Genomic DNA, 13,567 nt, shown 5'->3' with positions numbered 1-13,567 from the left:
ATCCTTTTACAAGGAATGATTATGATTTTAATAAAGCACATAGGACCTGCAGATGCAAATAGAAGAGAGAACATTTGGACTGAATTGATAATATGGGCATGCTCGTTTAGAATAATGTCCCACCAGTAACAGTGATATCCTAACTTTGTGTGTGGGCAGCCTCTGGGGTGCAGGGAGATGGGCTGGAATTAGAAGGCATGGCTGTTTCTGTTTAAGTTGCTTTGCACAGAGCTGTCTGCAGGTGGGCACTCAACAGAAGCTGCCAGTCTTAGCATCCAGAGATGCAGTTGTGATCTGTCATGATATTATTAAATTATTCCTCTCATATTAAGTGACCACAATTTCAACATAGGCTTCTCTTGACAGATGTACAATTCATATAGACGATGGGAACTATATTCAGGGCGTGCTGTGATTTCATTTGCTGTGCCACTCATAGTGGAAAAAATATGCCACACTTTTTTAAGCAAACAGGCTTCTTTTCACAGCGGACAGAGAATACCGTTAAACAGAGGAAACACAGTATCCCTTTTCATAGCAAGAGATCAAATGTCTGCAGAAGAGTTTAATTTATACTTCTGCATGTGCCAGAGCCCAGTCTGAGACATAGCGGCATTTCAGGACTTTCAATCAGGTCATAGTTTCCACCCTGGATGACTTCATCCCTTTTAAAATAGAATAAATGGAATTCCACATTATACTATGGGTAGGGATTATAGAAAATTAAAAGACGTATAGTGCTCAGCACACTAAATAATTGTGACATTGAGCTGGGAAAGTAACACTTAGATAGCAAGTTCTCATTGGGTATTATTTGTGAAAGAGATTTTGCTCCAGCTTTCCAGGAGAGTGGTAGAGAAGTGTTGCAGTGTGGGCCAGAAAGTAAAATCTAGGCTGTGCTTGCTTTTCAAAATATATGTAAGCGTTAAGTTAGATCAGAGGTGTGACTTGATTTCATTGTCCACCAGCTCCGCTGTCAGACACTCTTTGGATGTAGTGCTCTAGTTTTCGTGTGTTGGTGATGAGAGTTTTACAGGATGAAGTTCAGCCGCCTGCAGCTTGTTGGTCACTCAGTCCTGTTCGACTCTTTGCAACCCCATGGACTGTAGTCCACCAGGCTCCTCTTTCCATGTAATTTTCCAGGCAAAAATGCTGGAGTGGGTAGCCCTTCCCTTCTCTAGGCAATTTTCCTGACCCAGGGATCCAACCCAGGTCCCCTGCACTGCAGGCAGATTCTTTATTGTCTAAGCTACCAGGGAAGCCTGTCCAGCTTGAGTTGGATGCAGTTAGAGAGGTTGAGAGAAATCATGTTCAGCCAAAAGAAGGCTCTGAAGTTAAAATGTGAGAGATACTCTACTAGAGCCCTAATATATAATCATCCCAACATGAGCTAAATTTTTTTTTTTTTGAAGAGGTTTTTGATTGGTCTGTGTAGAAATTGCCTGGAAGAAAAAGCTATCATGGTCAAGTTAGAGGGAGTCAGAGTCTTCTCTGGAAGACCTTTTTTTCACAAGCTACTTTTTGGCTGAAAAAAAGAAAGTGAAATTGTTCAGTTGTATCCAACTCTTTGCAACCACATGAACTGCAGCTCTCCAGGCTCCTCCATCCATAGGATTTTCCAGGCAAGAATTCTGGAGTGGGTTACCATTACCTTCTCTAAGGGATCTTCCCTACCCAGATATCAAACCCGGGTCTCCTGTACTGCAGGCAGGCTTTTTACCGTCTGAGTCACCAGGGAAGGACTACTTTTTGGCTGACTTTTGACCTTATTTTCCATAGTTTTGTAAGTGAAGGGATTTGATATGTTTCTTGAACAAAAGAATATACACACTAAACCTTCCAGCAAGGGTGTATTAAACATAAGCCTTCCTTCTGTCGAGGAGAAATGAAAAGAAAATGCTTGCATTCTGTTGTGCTCTCTTTACAATCACATTCGTTGGCATTAAATGGCCGCTGTGTTGAGATTTGTACGCCTTTTAAAAAGAGGCAAGTGAGCATGGCCTTCCCTTTAGGAAGATTACAACTGGAGAAACAGGGATGGTGAGAGAGATTGAATACAAATGCATTGCAGGTGAGCCAGCACACTTTAATCACATATTTATAAACTATCCCTTGGAATCCCTGTTTGCTTTGAATCTGCCTACCAGATAGGTGACAAGGAGACAGAAATGGCTGACTGTTTCTAGTGCCTAGCGCTGGGCGTTTGCTCTGTTTCTGTTCACACATAATCAACAAACAAAGGAGGACGTGGCAGCTGCTCAAGAGAGCGCTCAGGAGGGAGACGTACAGGTGGGAGTTTTTAAATCTTGACACGCTGATAAGATTTCAGCATGGCTTCAAAGCTTATTCCAAAAAAAAAATGACCCATGCCAGGATTTCTTTGAAAATTCTAATCTGTTGCTAAAACAGAGCAAACCAAGTTCTCCTTTGTGAACTTGAGTAAACACATTCCTCACCACCATCAAAGACTGTGGCGAGAAGAAGGAAGGACCTGCCTTTGTGATTCAAGAGTCCTCCACGAGTAGGCTGTGCATATTTGTGGGAACAGTCATATCTTTCAAAGAACAACACAAACCAAATACTTCTGGTAGTCGACAGTCTTTTAACATGTGACAGAGCAGGGTGATGGGTTTGGGTGTGTTATTCCGAGACTTTCTGTGACTGAAGGATCAGAACAATAACCATACTTGCTCTTCAGGGGCACTTGCTTATGGAAGGGGTTCCGAATATTGGAGAAAGAAGTGTTAGAACAACAGATGGGAAAACTGGAGCAATGAAGAGTTCTTGACCTGGTCAAAGTCAATATGACTTGTCAATAGAGGAGCAGATAACTTGCCTTGTCCAGCTGTCTGCTACCACATCATGTATGAAATCTGATGCCTTTAAGTTGGTGAGAAGGATGATCAGCGTGAGCCTTGAAGCCACAGAATCTAATGTTCTCCACCATGGAGAATAGTCTCTCCATTTACCCAAATTACAGTGAGTCTTACTCTGTGAAAGTTTAAAACAGGAAACACGATGAGCCCTAATCTGATTAATGACTTCTATGCTACTACTAAAAATGGATAGCAGGACTTCCCTGGTGGTCCAGTGGTTAAGAACCCACCTGCCAATGCAGTAAACGTGGGTTTGATCCCTAATCTGGGAACTAAGATTCCATAAATTTGTTTTCTATGCCTGTGAGTCTATTTCTGTTTTGTAAATAAGTTCATGTGTATCATTTTTTCCCACATGTAAGATTCCACATGTAAGTGATATCATAAAGAAGATGTGCAATGCACACACACACGCACACACGTACGAATACAATGGAATATTACTTGGCCATAAAAAAGAATGAAATAATGTCATTTGCAGCAACATGGATGAACCTAGAAATTATCATACTATGTGAGATAAGTCAGACAGTGAGAGACCTACTTAAAACAACAGAAGGAAATAACAGAAGGTCAAGAAGGAAATCTCTGAGAAGGTGATACTTAGCTCCAAGCACACAAGATGAGAGCATAAAGGCAGAGAAAATAGTCATGTGAAGTATTTTCAGAAAGAAGGATTTGAGACATTAAAAGAATAGAGACATTAAAAAAAGAATAGAGATTTTTCTTTCACATACTGAGAGAAAGCAGGGGCATTGTGCTTTGAGACTAGAAAGGTGAACAGGACCTCCCATGAGTTTTGGACTTCATTCTAAGACCTATGGGAAGATCCTAAAGTAGTTGAGTGACATCACAAAAATTTATATTTTAATAAGCTGCTTATTGCTGTTATAATGAGTTTGACTGGACAAGGGGTAAGAATAGAAGAGGTGAGATCAATTAACTCTAAAATACACCATGAAGTGAGAGTGAATTATTTTATGGTGGGGACAGAAGAGTTGTAGAAAAACAAACTGATTGAGATGCATTCTGGAGATAGATTTGATGAGACTTGCTATTGTATGGATGTGGGGCAAGAGGAGAAGGAAAAATCAAGGATGAAACCCGTATTTCTCACTCGAGGAACTGAGTGTTTGGTGGTGACATTTACTGAGAAAGGGAAGACTGGAGTTTCTGATGGGAAAACAGGTTTGAGGAGGAAATCAAGAATTCCATTTTGGAAACTCTGAGTTCAAAATGCTTGTAAGGTATCTTATTTAAATAAGTGATGTGGTACGTGAGTGTGGAGCTCGGAAATGAGGTAACGTTCTGGAGTCATCAAAATTAAATGGTATTTAAACGCATGGGAATGATGAGATTTCTGAGTGGATTATTTAAAGAAGATAAGAGGCTTCCTATTTGAGCTTTGAGTTCTATTTAGAGATTAGTTATAGGAGAAGATTCCAGCAAGAGAGAATGTTAGAGAAATAAAAGGAAAATCAAAACACTGTGTTTTTACAAAAGCCAAGGAAAGACATAATGTCAAGACAGAAGCAGTATTTACCTGCTTATTTACAGTAAGCAGTATTTACAAATATGCTACTGCTAAGTCACTTCAGTCGTGTCCGATTCTGTGCGACCCCATAGACGGCAGCCCACCAAGCTCCCCCGTCCCTGGGATTCTCCAGGCAAGAATACTGGAGTGGGTTGTCATTTCCTTCTCCAATGTATGAAAGTGAAAAGTGAAAGTGAAGTCGCTCAGTTGTGTTTGACTCTTAGCGACCCCATGGACTGCAGCCAACGAGGCTCCTCCATCCATGGGATTTTCCAGGCAAGAGTACTGGAGTGGGGTGCCATCGCCTTCTCCGATTTACAAATATACAAAAGCAATATTTACAATAGTGCTGTAAAATTGCATATATTGAGGATAGCAAAGAGTCTATTGAACTGGGGATCATGAGGTCAATGGTGATGTTGATAAGCACTCATATCCTCTCTTTGAGAGTTCTTGGAATTGGGCATTCCCTGGTGGACCAGTGGTTAGGACTCTGCTCTTCCACTGCAGGGAGCATGGATTCCTTCCCTGGTGGGGAACTAAGATGCCACAAGCATTGAGGCGGAGCAAAAAAAAAAAAAAAAAAAAAGTGCTTGGAGTAGAAATTAGATTGTAGAAAATTCAAGTATAAATGGGAGATGGAGATAAGGAATCTATGTATATAGATCTTTTGAGAGATCCATATTCAGATATGAAGGTATATAGAATACCCTATATTCAGATAGGGTAATTGCAGGAGAGATGTAATTTTATTAATGGTAGATACCAGCTTCCCTGGTGGCTCAGATGGTAAAGAATCTGCCTGCAATGCAGGAGACCCAGGTTTGATCCCTGGGTAGGGAAGATTTCCTGGGGGAGGGAATGGCTACCCACTCCAATATTCTTGCCTGGAGAATTTCATGGACAGAGGAGCCTGGCAGGCTATAATCCATGGGGTCGCAAAGAGTTGGACACAACTGAGAGACTAACATATACCGAGCATGTACATTTTCTGATAGCATTGACCTGTGATTCATAAGAAAGTATAGCTGAAAGAACCAAGAAATAATACTTGAGACAGAAGAAGAGAAAGAATCAAGAGCACACATGGATAAACTGAATGGTAGTGTGTAACATGATTCACGTGGGAAAACCCTATAATAAACGTTCTAAGATACATTTCCCTTTCTAACTCAAAGCCATTCTAAACAGATTGTTCAAGATTTAATAGAATAACTCGACCCATGAAATGACTTGATGTCATCATAGGGTAATCTTTCAGGGAAATAGAGATCTTTACTGAGAAAATAATTCAACTATAGTATTTCTTAAAAAGAAAATATAAATGTATCTTTAATTTCCTGATTCTTCCCTCCTGAGTCTTCCATGCCCAGTAGATCTGCCTCAAGAGGCATAGATGGCAGAAAAATCTTTCCCTACCCTCAGTAAAAACCAGCCCACTAGAGTTTGTGGCACTCAGGACCTCAGGCTCTTGTGATTTCATACCCTAATTTAAAATACCCTATATGAGTCAAAATTTTCATCTCCAATTTCAGTGCTCAATCACTAAGACTTTCTTAATTTGTTTAAAACTGAACTTGAGCCTTCATTTGGACAAAAGGCAAAAGATTTACTCTCAGTCAATTCAGGACTGCTTCCAATTGCCTTAGGAATGGTTTCCTGAAATTTTTTTATCGAAATATAGTTGATTTACAATATTGTGTTAGTTTCCGATATACAGTAAAGTGATTGAGCTTCACATACACACACATATATATTCTTTCCCAATATAGATTATTCCAAGTACTGAATATAGTTCTCTGTGCCAACAGTAGGACCTTGTTGTTTATCTATTTCATATGTAGTAGTGTATATCTGTTAATCCTAAATTCTTAATTTATCCCTCCCTCTTCCTTTCCTCTTTGGTAACCATAGGTTTGTTTTCTATGTCTGTGAGTCTGTTTCTGTTTTGTAAATATGTTCATTTACATCGCTATTTTAAATTCCACGTATGAGTGATATTGCATGATATTTGTCTTTCTCTGTCTGACTTACTTCACATAATATGAGAAAGTCTAGGCCCATCCATGTTTCTACAAATGCTATTATTTCATTCTTTTTATGGCTGAGTAATATTCCTTCACATATAGAGACTACCTCTTTATCCATTCATCCATTGATGGACATTTTGGTTGTTTCCATGTCTTGGCTATTTTAAATAGTGCTGCTGTGAATATTGGAGCACATGCATCTTTTTGAATTTGAGTTTTCTCCAAATATATGCCCAGGAGTAGAATTGCAGGGTCATATGGTAGGTCTAGTTTTAATTTTTTAAGGAACTGCCGTATTGCTTTCCATAGTGGCTGTACCAGTTTACATTCCCACAACCAGTGTGGGAGCATTACCTTTTCTCTACACCCTCTCCAGCATTTATTTATTTATTTGAAATTTGGAGGGATTATGTGCTGCTGACACGTGGGGATGGAAGGGGACCTATGCTTCTCTCCTTTGCAATGTACCTACATTGTCACCTGCTGAGATGCCCTCATTGTTATCTGATCTTTGGTCATTAGCCCACACAGGTTATTGCTGTAAATTCCTTGTCCTTTCAAACCCTGGGCTTTTTGTGCAGTCTGTGTTCTCTTGGATATTGGGAAACATTCCACAGATATCATAGAACTGTGGATTGCAGTAAACTCAGGGAGACTGTCTCATTATTGACTGCCTGAACACCTCTGTAAGACTTTCTGCTCTGAAGTCTTGGACAACAAGAAAAAAAAAAAAGGCAGATTTCTCCCTGTTCTCACATTTCTCAAAGTTATCTGGAAATTTCTACCCACTTCCTAAGAGTCAGCATGTGATTAGGGAGGTGGACACACCAGGAAGCCCCTCTCTCTAGCACTCTACATCATAAACCCTATTACTTCAAACTCCACCTGAGTTTGATCCCTGGGTGGGGAAGATCCCCTGGAGGAGGGCATGGCAACCCACTCCAGTATTCTTGCCTGGAGAATCCCCATGGACAGTGGAGTCTGGCAGGCTGCAGTCCATGGGGTCGTAAAGAGTCAGACACGACTGAGCGACTAAGCACACCTCTTCTTCAAATAGTCCAAAAAAACCTTTATTTAGTTTGAATGTAGGGTAGCTTAATTCTTTCTCTTCTCTCAAATACGAAGTTTATGCCTGATCTAAACTTGTGACTTTTTAAAGAATGACTTTATTGAGATATAATTCTGATACCGTACAACTCATCCATTTTCAGCGTACAATTCAATGACTTTTAGTGTATTTGTAGAGTTATACAACCACCAGCAAATTTTCTAACCTAAACTTTTGAAACTTTATAAAGCCAATGGTTTGATTCCATTTTTTTTTTCATTACCTTTCCTAATGTGTTGGAAAGGTTCCTGAATGAGGAAAAAAATTAGCAGTAAAAGAAAATGCACATTGGGAAACCTTGATTAATATATCAAAATATTAATCTGCCACAATGTGGACCAGCTGGCTCTTTAATGCAATGAACTTCCTGTGTAACATGGATGTAGAATTCTGTATAAAGCAGGGTTTGGCTTGTTTGCAAAAGATCTCCATCTTTCTCTACTTTTACTCATCCCATCTTTAAGTTTACAGATATTTCTTTTACATGAATTATCAAAATTTAGAGAGTGAAGCTGCACAGTGAATATAGGTCATTCATTTCATCTCATATTTCTATAATGTTAGCCTCAGTTACATCTCATATTTGTTCCAAATTCAAATTTTAACTGCATTTTATTTTCAACCCAGGTGTTACCACCACATTAGAAGAACAACTGGGGACTTCCCTGGTAGTACAGAGGTTGAGAATCCACCTGTCAATGCAGGGTACACTGGTTTGAAAGCTGGTCCTGGAAGATCCCCCATGCTGCAGGGCAACTAAACCCAGGCACCACAACTACTGAGCCTACGCCCTAGAGCCCATGCTCTGCAATAAGAGGAGCCGCAGCAATGAGAAGCCCACACAGACAACTAGAGAAAGCCCGCATGCAGCAACAAAGACCCAGCAAAGCCAAAAATAAATTAATAAATAAAATTAAAGAAAAGGAGAAGAGCAATTGGGCTTGGGAGAAGTTTCACTTCTGTGATAAGGATTTGTGGAGCTACCACTGGTTCAGAGCATGGTAAGCGTTCAGGAGCCCACGAGGCATGAACTCACCACACATATTGAAAGATGTGCCTGAAAAAGCAACGTGGTATTTTTCAGCTAAGCAATCTCCTGCCAAGTCTCAATCATGTGAAGCCATAGCAAGAAACCATGACCCTACCTCTACAATCTGTTAATTTTCACAGATACAGGCAAATCTGAGTATGGATCTAAATTACCTAGATTTCTTGATGACATAAAACTGAAGAACCATAACTTTGTCACAAAACCTTGCTGATCTGCTCTCTCATCAATATATGGCTAAAATAAAAAAGAAAAGAAAAAGCAACTTTCTTTTTATGGAACTCTGGCATTTATAATTCCTATTTTCCTTGAGGAAGGGAAATGGAGAAAGAAGTGAAAAGAAATATTGGAAAACCTGCCAGCCTAGCGAGTAGCATTTTCTTGGATCCTAAGGAAACTTCTGGCCACATTTGGTTTTTTGTTTTTGTTTGTTTTTGCTTTGCTTTTGTCGAAGGTGAAGGCCAGCACTGCAGGTAAAATATTTTACTCTTTGTTTTGCCAATATTTATTCCTTATGGCTGTTGTGCCTCTGTCATATCTCAGGATAGAAATTCCCTTCTGAGCAACATGATTAGAAATGCAATGAGGGCTATTAAATATATTTGAATACAGGCAGCAAAATTGCCACGCAATCCGTCTCAAGAGACAGTCCAGAAGTATTATGTGTGCACACAAATGAATCCTGCCCATGCACCGTCCCTTCATCTGGTCCCATTTTGTCCTTCCTTTCATGACTAATTCCTTCAGTGTCAGCTTAGCCTCCTGATACTGGAGTATGTTTAAATCCTTAATGTATACCAACATCAGGCAGCAAGCCCAGATGGAAAAGGTGAAGGGGTAAGAGCAGAAAATGGGAAAGACCACAAGGAACAAAATGCGAAACAAAGGGAAAACTGAGGTCTGAAAGGCTTTTTTCCTGTGGTCATTTTGGAGACTGGCCTCTGGCACATGTAACCACTGTGTCACAATGGCTCTGAAACTGTGGGTTCAACTTTCACCCATGAAAAGAATTACCAGTGTACCTGTGGTTATTTGAAGATTATACGTGATATTTGGTGACCTTCTAATATGAACAGCCACGATTCCATTTTTTAAAGAAACCCCGTGCTTTGGAAAAATTCAGATTTTAAGCAGCAAAGTTCTCAAGGGCAGTGACCTAATAGTAACAATGAACTAACAGCTATTGAGTGCGCTCTGTGCTTTGCACCAGAAAGTAATGACCTGCTGACTCTATTATCTCATTTAACCCTTACAAGAATCACTGGAGCAATGCCCTGTCATCCCCTACCCTCCAATTTCACAACCAAGACACTCAGGCTAAGAGTACGCATGCTACCTATTACATAAGAATAGATATGTGTATATGTATAACTGAGTGACTTGGCTGTACACCTGAAACTAACACAGCATTAGAAATCAACTATAGTCCAACATGAAATAAAAATGTTAAAAAAGGGAATTCCCTGGCAGTCCAGTGGTTAGGACTTTGAGCTCTCACTACCGGGCACCAGGGTTCAGGGTTTAATCCCCAGTTGGGAAACTAAGAACCCACAATCAGGGTGGAGAGGCCAGGAAAAAAAAAAAGAGAAAGCAAAGTATACGTAAGTATATATGCTGTATTAGAGAAGATAGTTTAATATCTTTGCATTTTCCAACCAGCTAGATACACTATACATAATTGATATTTTTGATGCTGGTTACCATCAAAAGTAAAAGCATCAACCATCTAATTAATACAAATATTGCTTAATGAAACAAACGAAAAGAAACTGAGGTTCCCGGAGAACATAGCACTTTGCCTGAAGACACATAGTCACCGAGAGGCTCTGGCGCCTACACTCCTAACCACTCTCCCTCACAACTCTGTCTTCATAGCCAGCTGCTTCTGACTCCGAAGAATCTTTTTCAAAGAGAAGCATCTGTCTCAGTTAAAAGCTTTACAGAACAAGCAGTATCAACTCCTGGAATGAAATGTTTGTAAAAGTTCCCAATTAATTTTCCATCTATCAGACCCTTGAGTTCCAAGTGGAAACCTAAAAGAATGACCAACTCGAGCCCTCCCACCTACACCTGCCAACCCCTGTGAGCACAGCACGGTCCCAGAGGAGCCTGTGGGCAGCCAGGGACCACGCCTTGGGAAGAGAAGCACATTCCCCTCACACACTCAACACTCTTGTGACCTTCTCTGTGTTACTGATTGCTTATTTATTTAAAAATTCCTCTCCACTGCCCCCCACGCCAGAAAAGTCCCAGACTTTGGTGGCTTTTGCATAGCTGAACAACCAAATATGTGTCTCCAAAGATATTGTTAAAATGTGGGGAACTAGGGTTGGAATGTGCACACATGTACGTGCATCCTTGGCCTTATGAAAGTAGTTTCTTAAAAGTTTCAAATGGTTACTGACTGAGAGAAACAGAAATGAGGAAGTGTCCAGGTCAGATTGAAATGAGCTGATAACAATGGAAGCATATATATATATATATAAGCATTTATATATATGCATGGTTGGTTTATGGTTGGTTTAGTTGCTAAGTCATGTCTGACTCTTGCAACCCCATGGACTGTAGTCCACCAGACTCCTCTGTCCATGGGATTTTCCAGGCAAGAATACTGGAGTGGTTTGCCATTTCCTTCTCCAGATATATGCATATATATAAGCAAAAAATTTAATATGCTGTATATATAAGCATATATATATATATATGTTGTTGTTTAATCCCTAAGTTATGTCCAACTCTTTTGTGACCCCCCTGGACATAGCCTGCCAGGCTCCTCTGTCCATGGGATTTCCCAGGCAAAAATACTGGAGTGGGTTGCCAGTTCCTTCTCCAATATAAATATACATCTCTCTCTATATATACATATATATATATATGTTTATTTATTTATTGAAAAATGTTCAGGCCATCTCAACATTGTAGTTTTCCTTTTTATATATATACACATGCAAAAAAGTGCATGAATTTTGAATGTACAGCGTGACAAATTTTCACAAAATCAACACACAAAGGTAACAAGTAACCAGTTTGAGGAGGAAAACACTAGCAGGGCCACTAAAATTCATTTTCCCCTCCCAGTCACTGCCTACCCTAAATGTAATCACTCCCTTGACTTCTAACCCATAGGTTAGCTCTGTCATTTCTTAATTCTACATTCATGGAGTTATACAGTATGTATTTTTTGTGTGCCTGTCTTCTTTGCATGTAGCAATAGTTTATTCGTTTTTGTTTTATGATATTTTATTTTGTAAACACACCTCAACTTATCAATTCTATTGTTGGTAGACCCTTGGATAGTTTACAGTTTGAGGCTATTATGAACACGGCTGCTGTGAATGTTCTTGTACATGTCTCTTGTAAACATATATTCTTCTTCTGTGGCTGTTGTTTTCTTCACTAAGTCATGTCTGTCTCTTTTGCAACCCCAAGGACTGTAGCCTGCCAGGCTCCATGGAATTCTCCAGGCAAGAATACTGTAGTGGGTTGCCATTTTTTTCCTCTAGGAGATCTTCCCAACCTAAGGATAGAATCCACATCTCTGGCTTGTCAGGGGGATTATTTACCACTGAGCAACCAGGGGAGATCCTACTTCTACTGAGATAGCCATAAATGTTAAAAACAGATTTCTTACCTGTTTTATACTCTTCTGGGTGATATTTAGTCCATGCTTTTCTGACTCTATTATTAAAGCAATTCAATTGTCTTTTCTTTTTTAACTTTGCCTCCTTCTTTGGTTTCCCTCTTCCTGAACTTTCTTTTTTCCTAAAACAAAACTGACTTCAGACACTGGGAAAATCGAAAATACATAGCTCCAAGCTCATCATCTGAGCATATAATAATGAGTGTGTTGTTTTAAATTACTTTCCATCATGTTCCATGCTGCCTTCAAAGGTCAGGCCTTCATCACTTTTGTGTTCCGTGGGAGGACTCGGTGCATGTGACCAAAAGTAGTTTCCAACAAAATTCAAAAAAACTCCTGGTTTTCTCACAAGTTTTGGGTTTTTTTTTAAGGTAAAAGAATCTACATTTGATTCTCTGAATCTAGCTCATTTTAATATGAGCCATTTTTATATGCAAAGGACTGCTGACACCAGCAAGTTTTATAGTACTGATTACTATGGAAACATTTATCTATAAATATAAAATCCTTTAAAGCTTAGCCTTTTATCTTTATAGAAAAAGGCCTGTTTATGTCACTTCTAAGATTCCAGCTTTAATGTAGACATGAGCTATTCTAATGCCAAACAAGATAACCTCAGTGTTGGAGCTGTGAAAGCTTTGAAAAGTGGAATTTGTGCTAAAACTATTATTTTTTGATAAAATATTAATAATGAAATAAAAATATTTAAAGAGGCTCACTTAAGCCTGTAGCTCTGGCTTGTCAAATTCTTTTTATTGAATTTAATATTGTGACTATGTCTCCTTTTTTTTCTCTTCTAATTCATTCCATTCTTTGTGTAAGTGTGTGTGTGTGTGTGTGTGTTAGTTGTAATGACAGTCAAAATGGAAGTAATTCATTCATTAACCTTTTCTTTTGGTCTATTTATGATTTTTATTTTTCAAAGTTCTTGTAAAAACAGATATGATGATGTAATATCTTTGTATTGTTATCACTTCCTTTCTTGTTGCTCTTTTACTAAAACATATCACTTTAAATAACTAGAGGTTTATGAGAGGAAATTATTGCAAAATAAGAGAGGAAAGATTGCTATATGGCCCAAAGGAGAGCACTTTGTGTTTTCCTGCTTCCTCCTGGGGATAAGTAAGTGAGTTGAGATGGAAGTTGGAAAGACCTGGGGCAGTAGGAGAGCACCTGAACAAGATAATTATTGTCCTCACTTGTTTCTACATAAATTGAAAAATCCAAGTTATGGATCTTGCCCAAAATGAGCATCTCTTTCTATTTCTGCACAACCATCTAAATTTACCATGATTATTTCTCATATATTAATAGTCATGTCTCAACTCTGT

Source organism: Bubalus kerabau, chromosome 1 (assembly GCF_029407905.1).
Source record: "Bubalus kerabau isolate K-KA32 ecotype Philippines breed swamp buffalo chromosome 1, PCC_UOA_SB_1v2, whole genome shotgun sequence".
Classification (NCBI taxonomy): domain Eukaryota; kingdom Metazoa; phylum Chordata; class Mammalia; order Artiodactyla; family Bovidae; genus Bubalus; species Bubalus kerabau.
Note: the sequence above shows the minus strand (reverse complement) of the source record.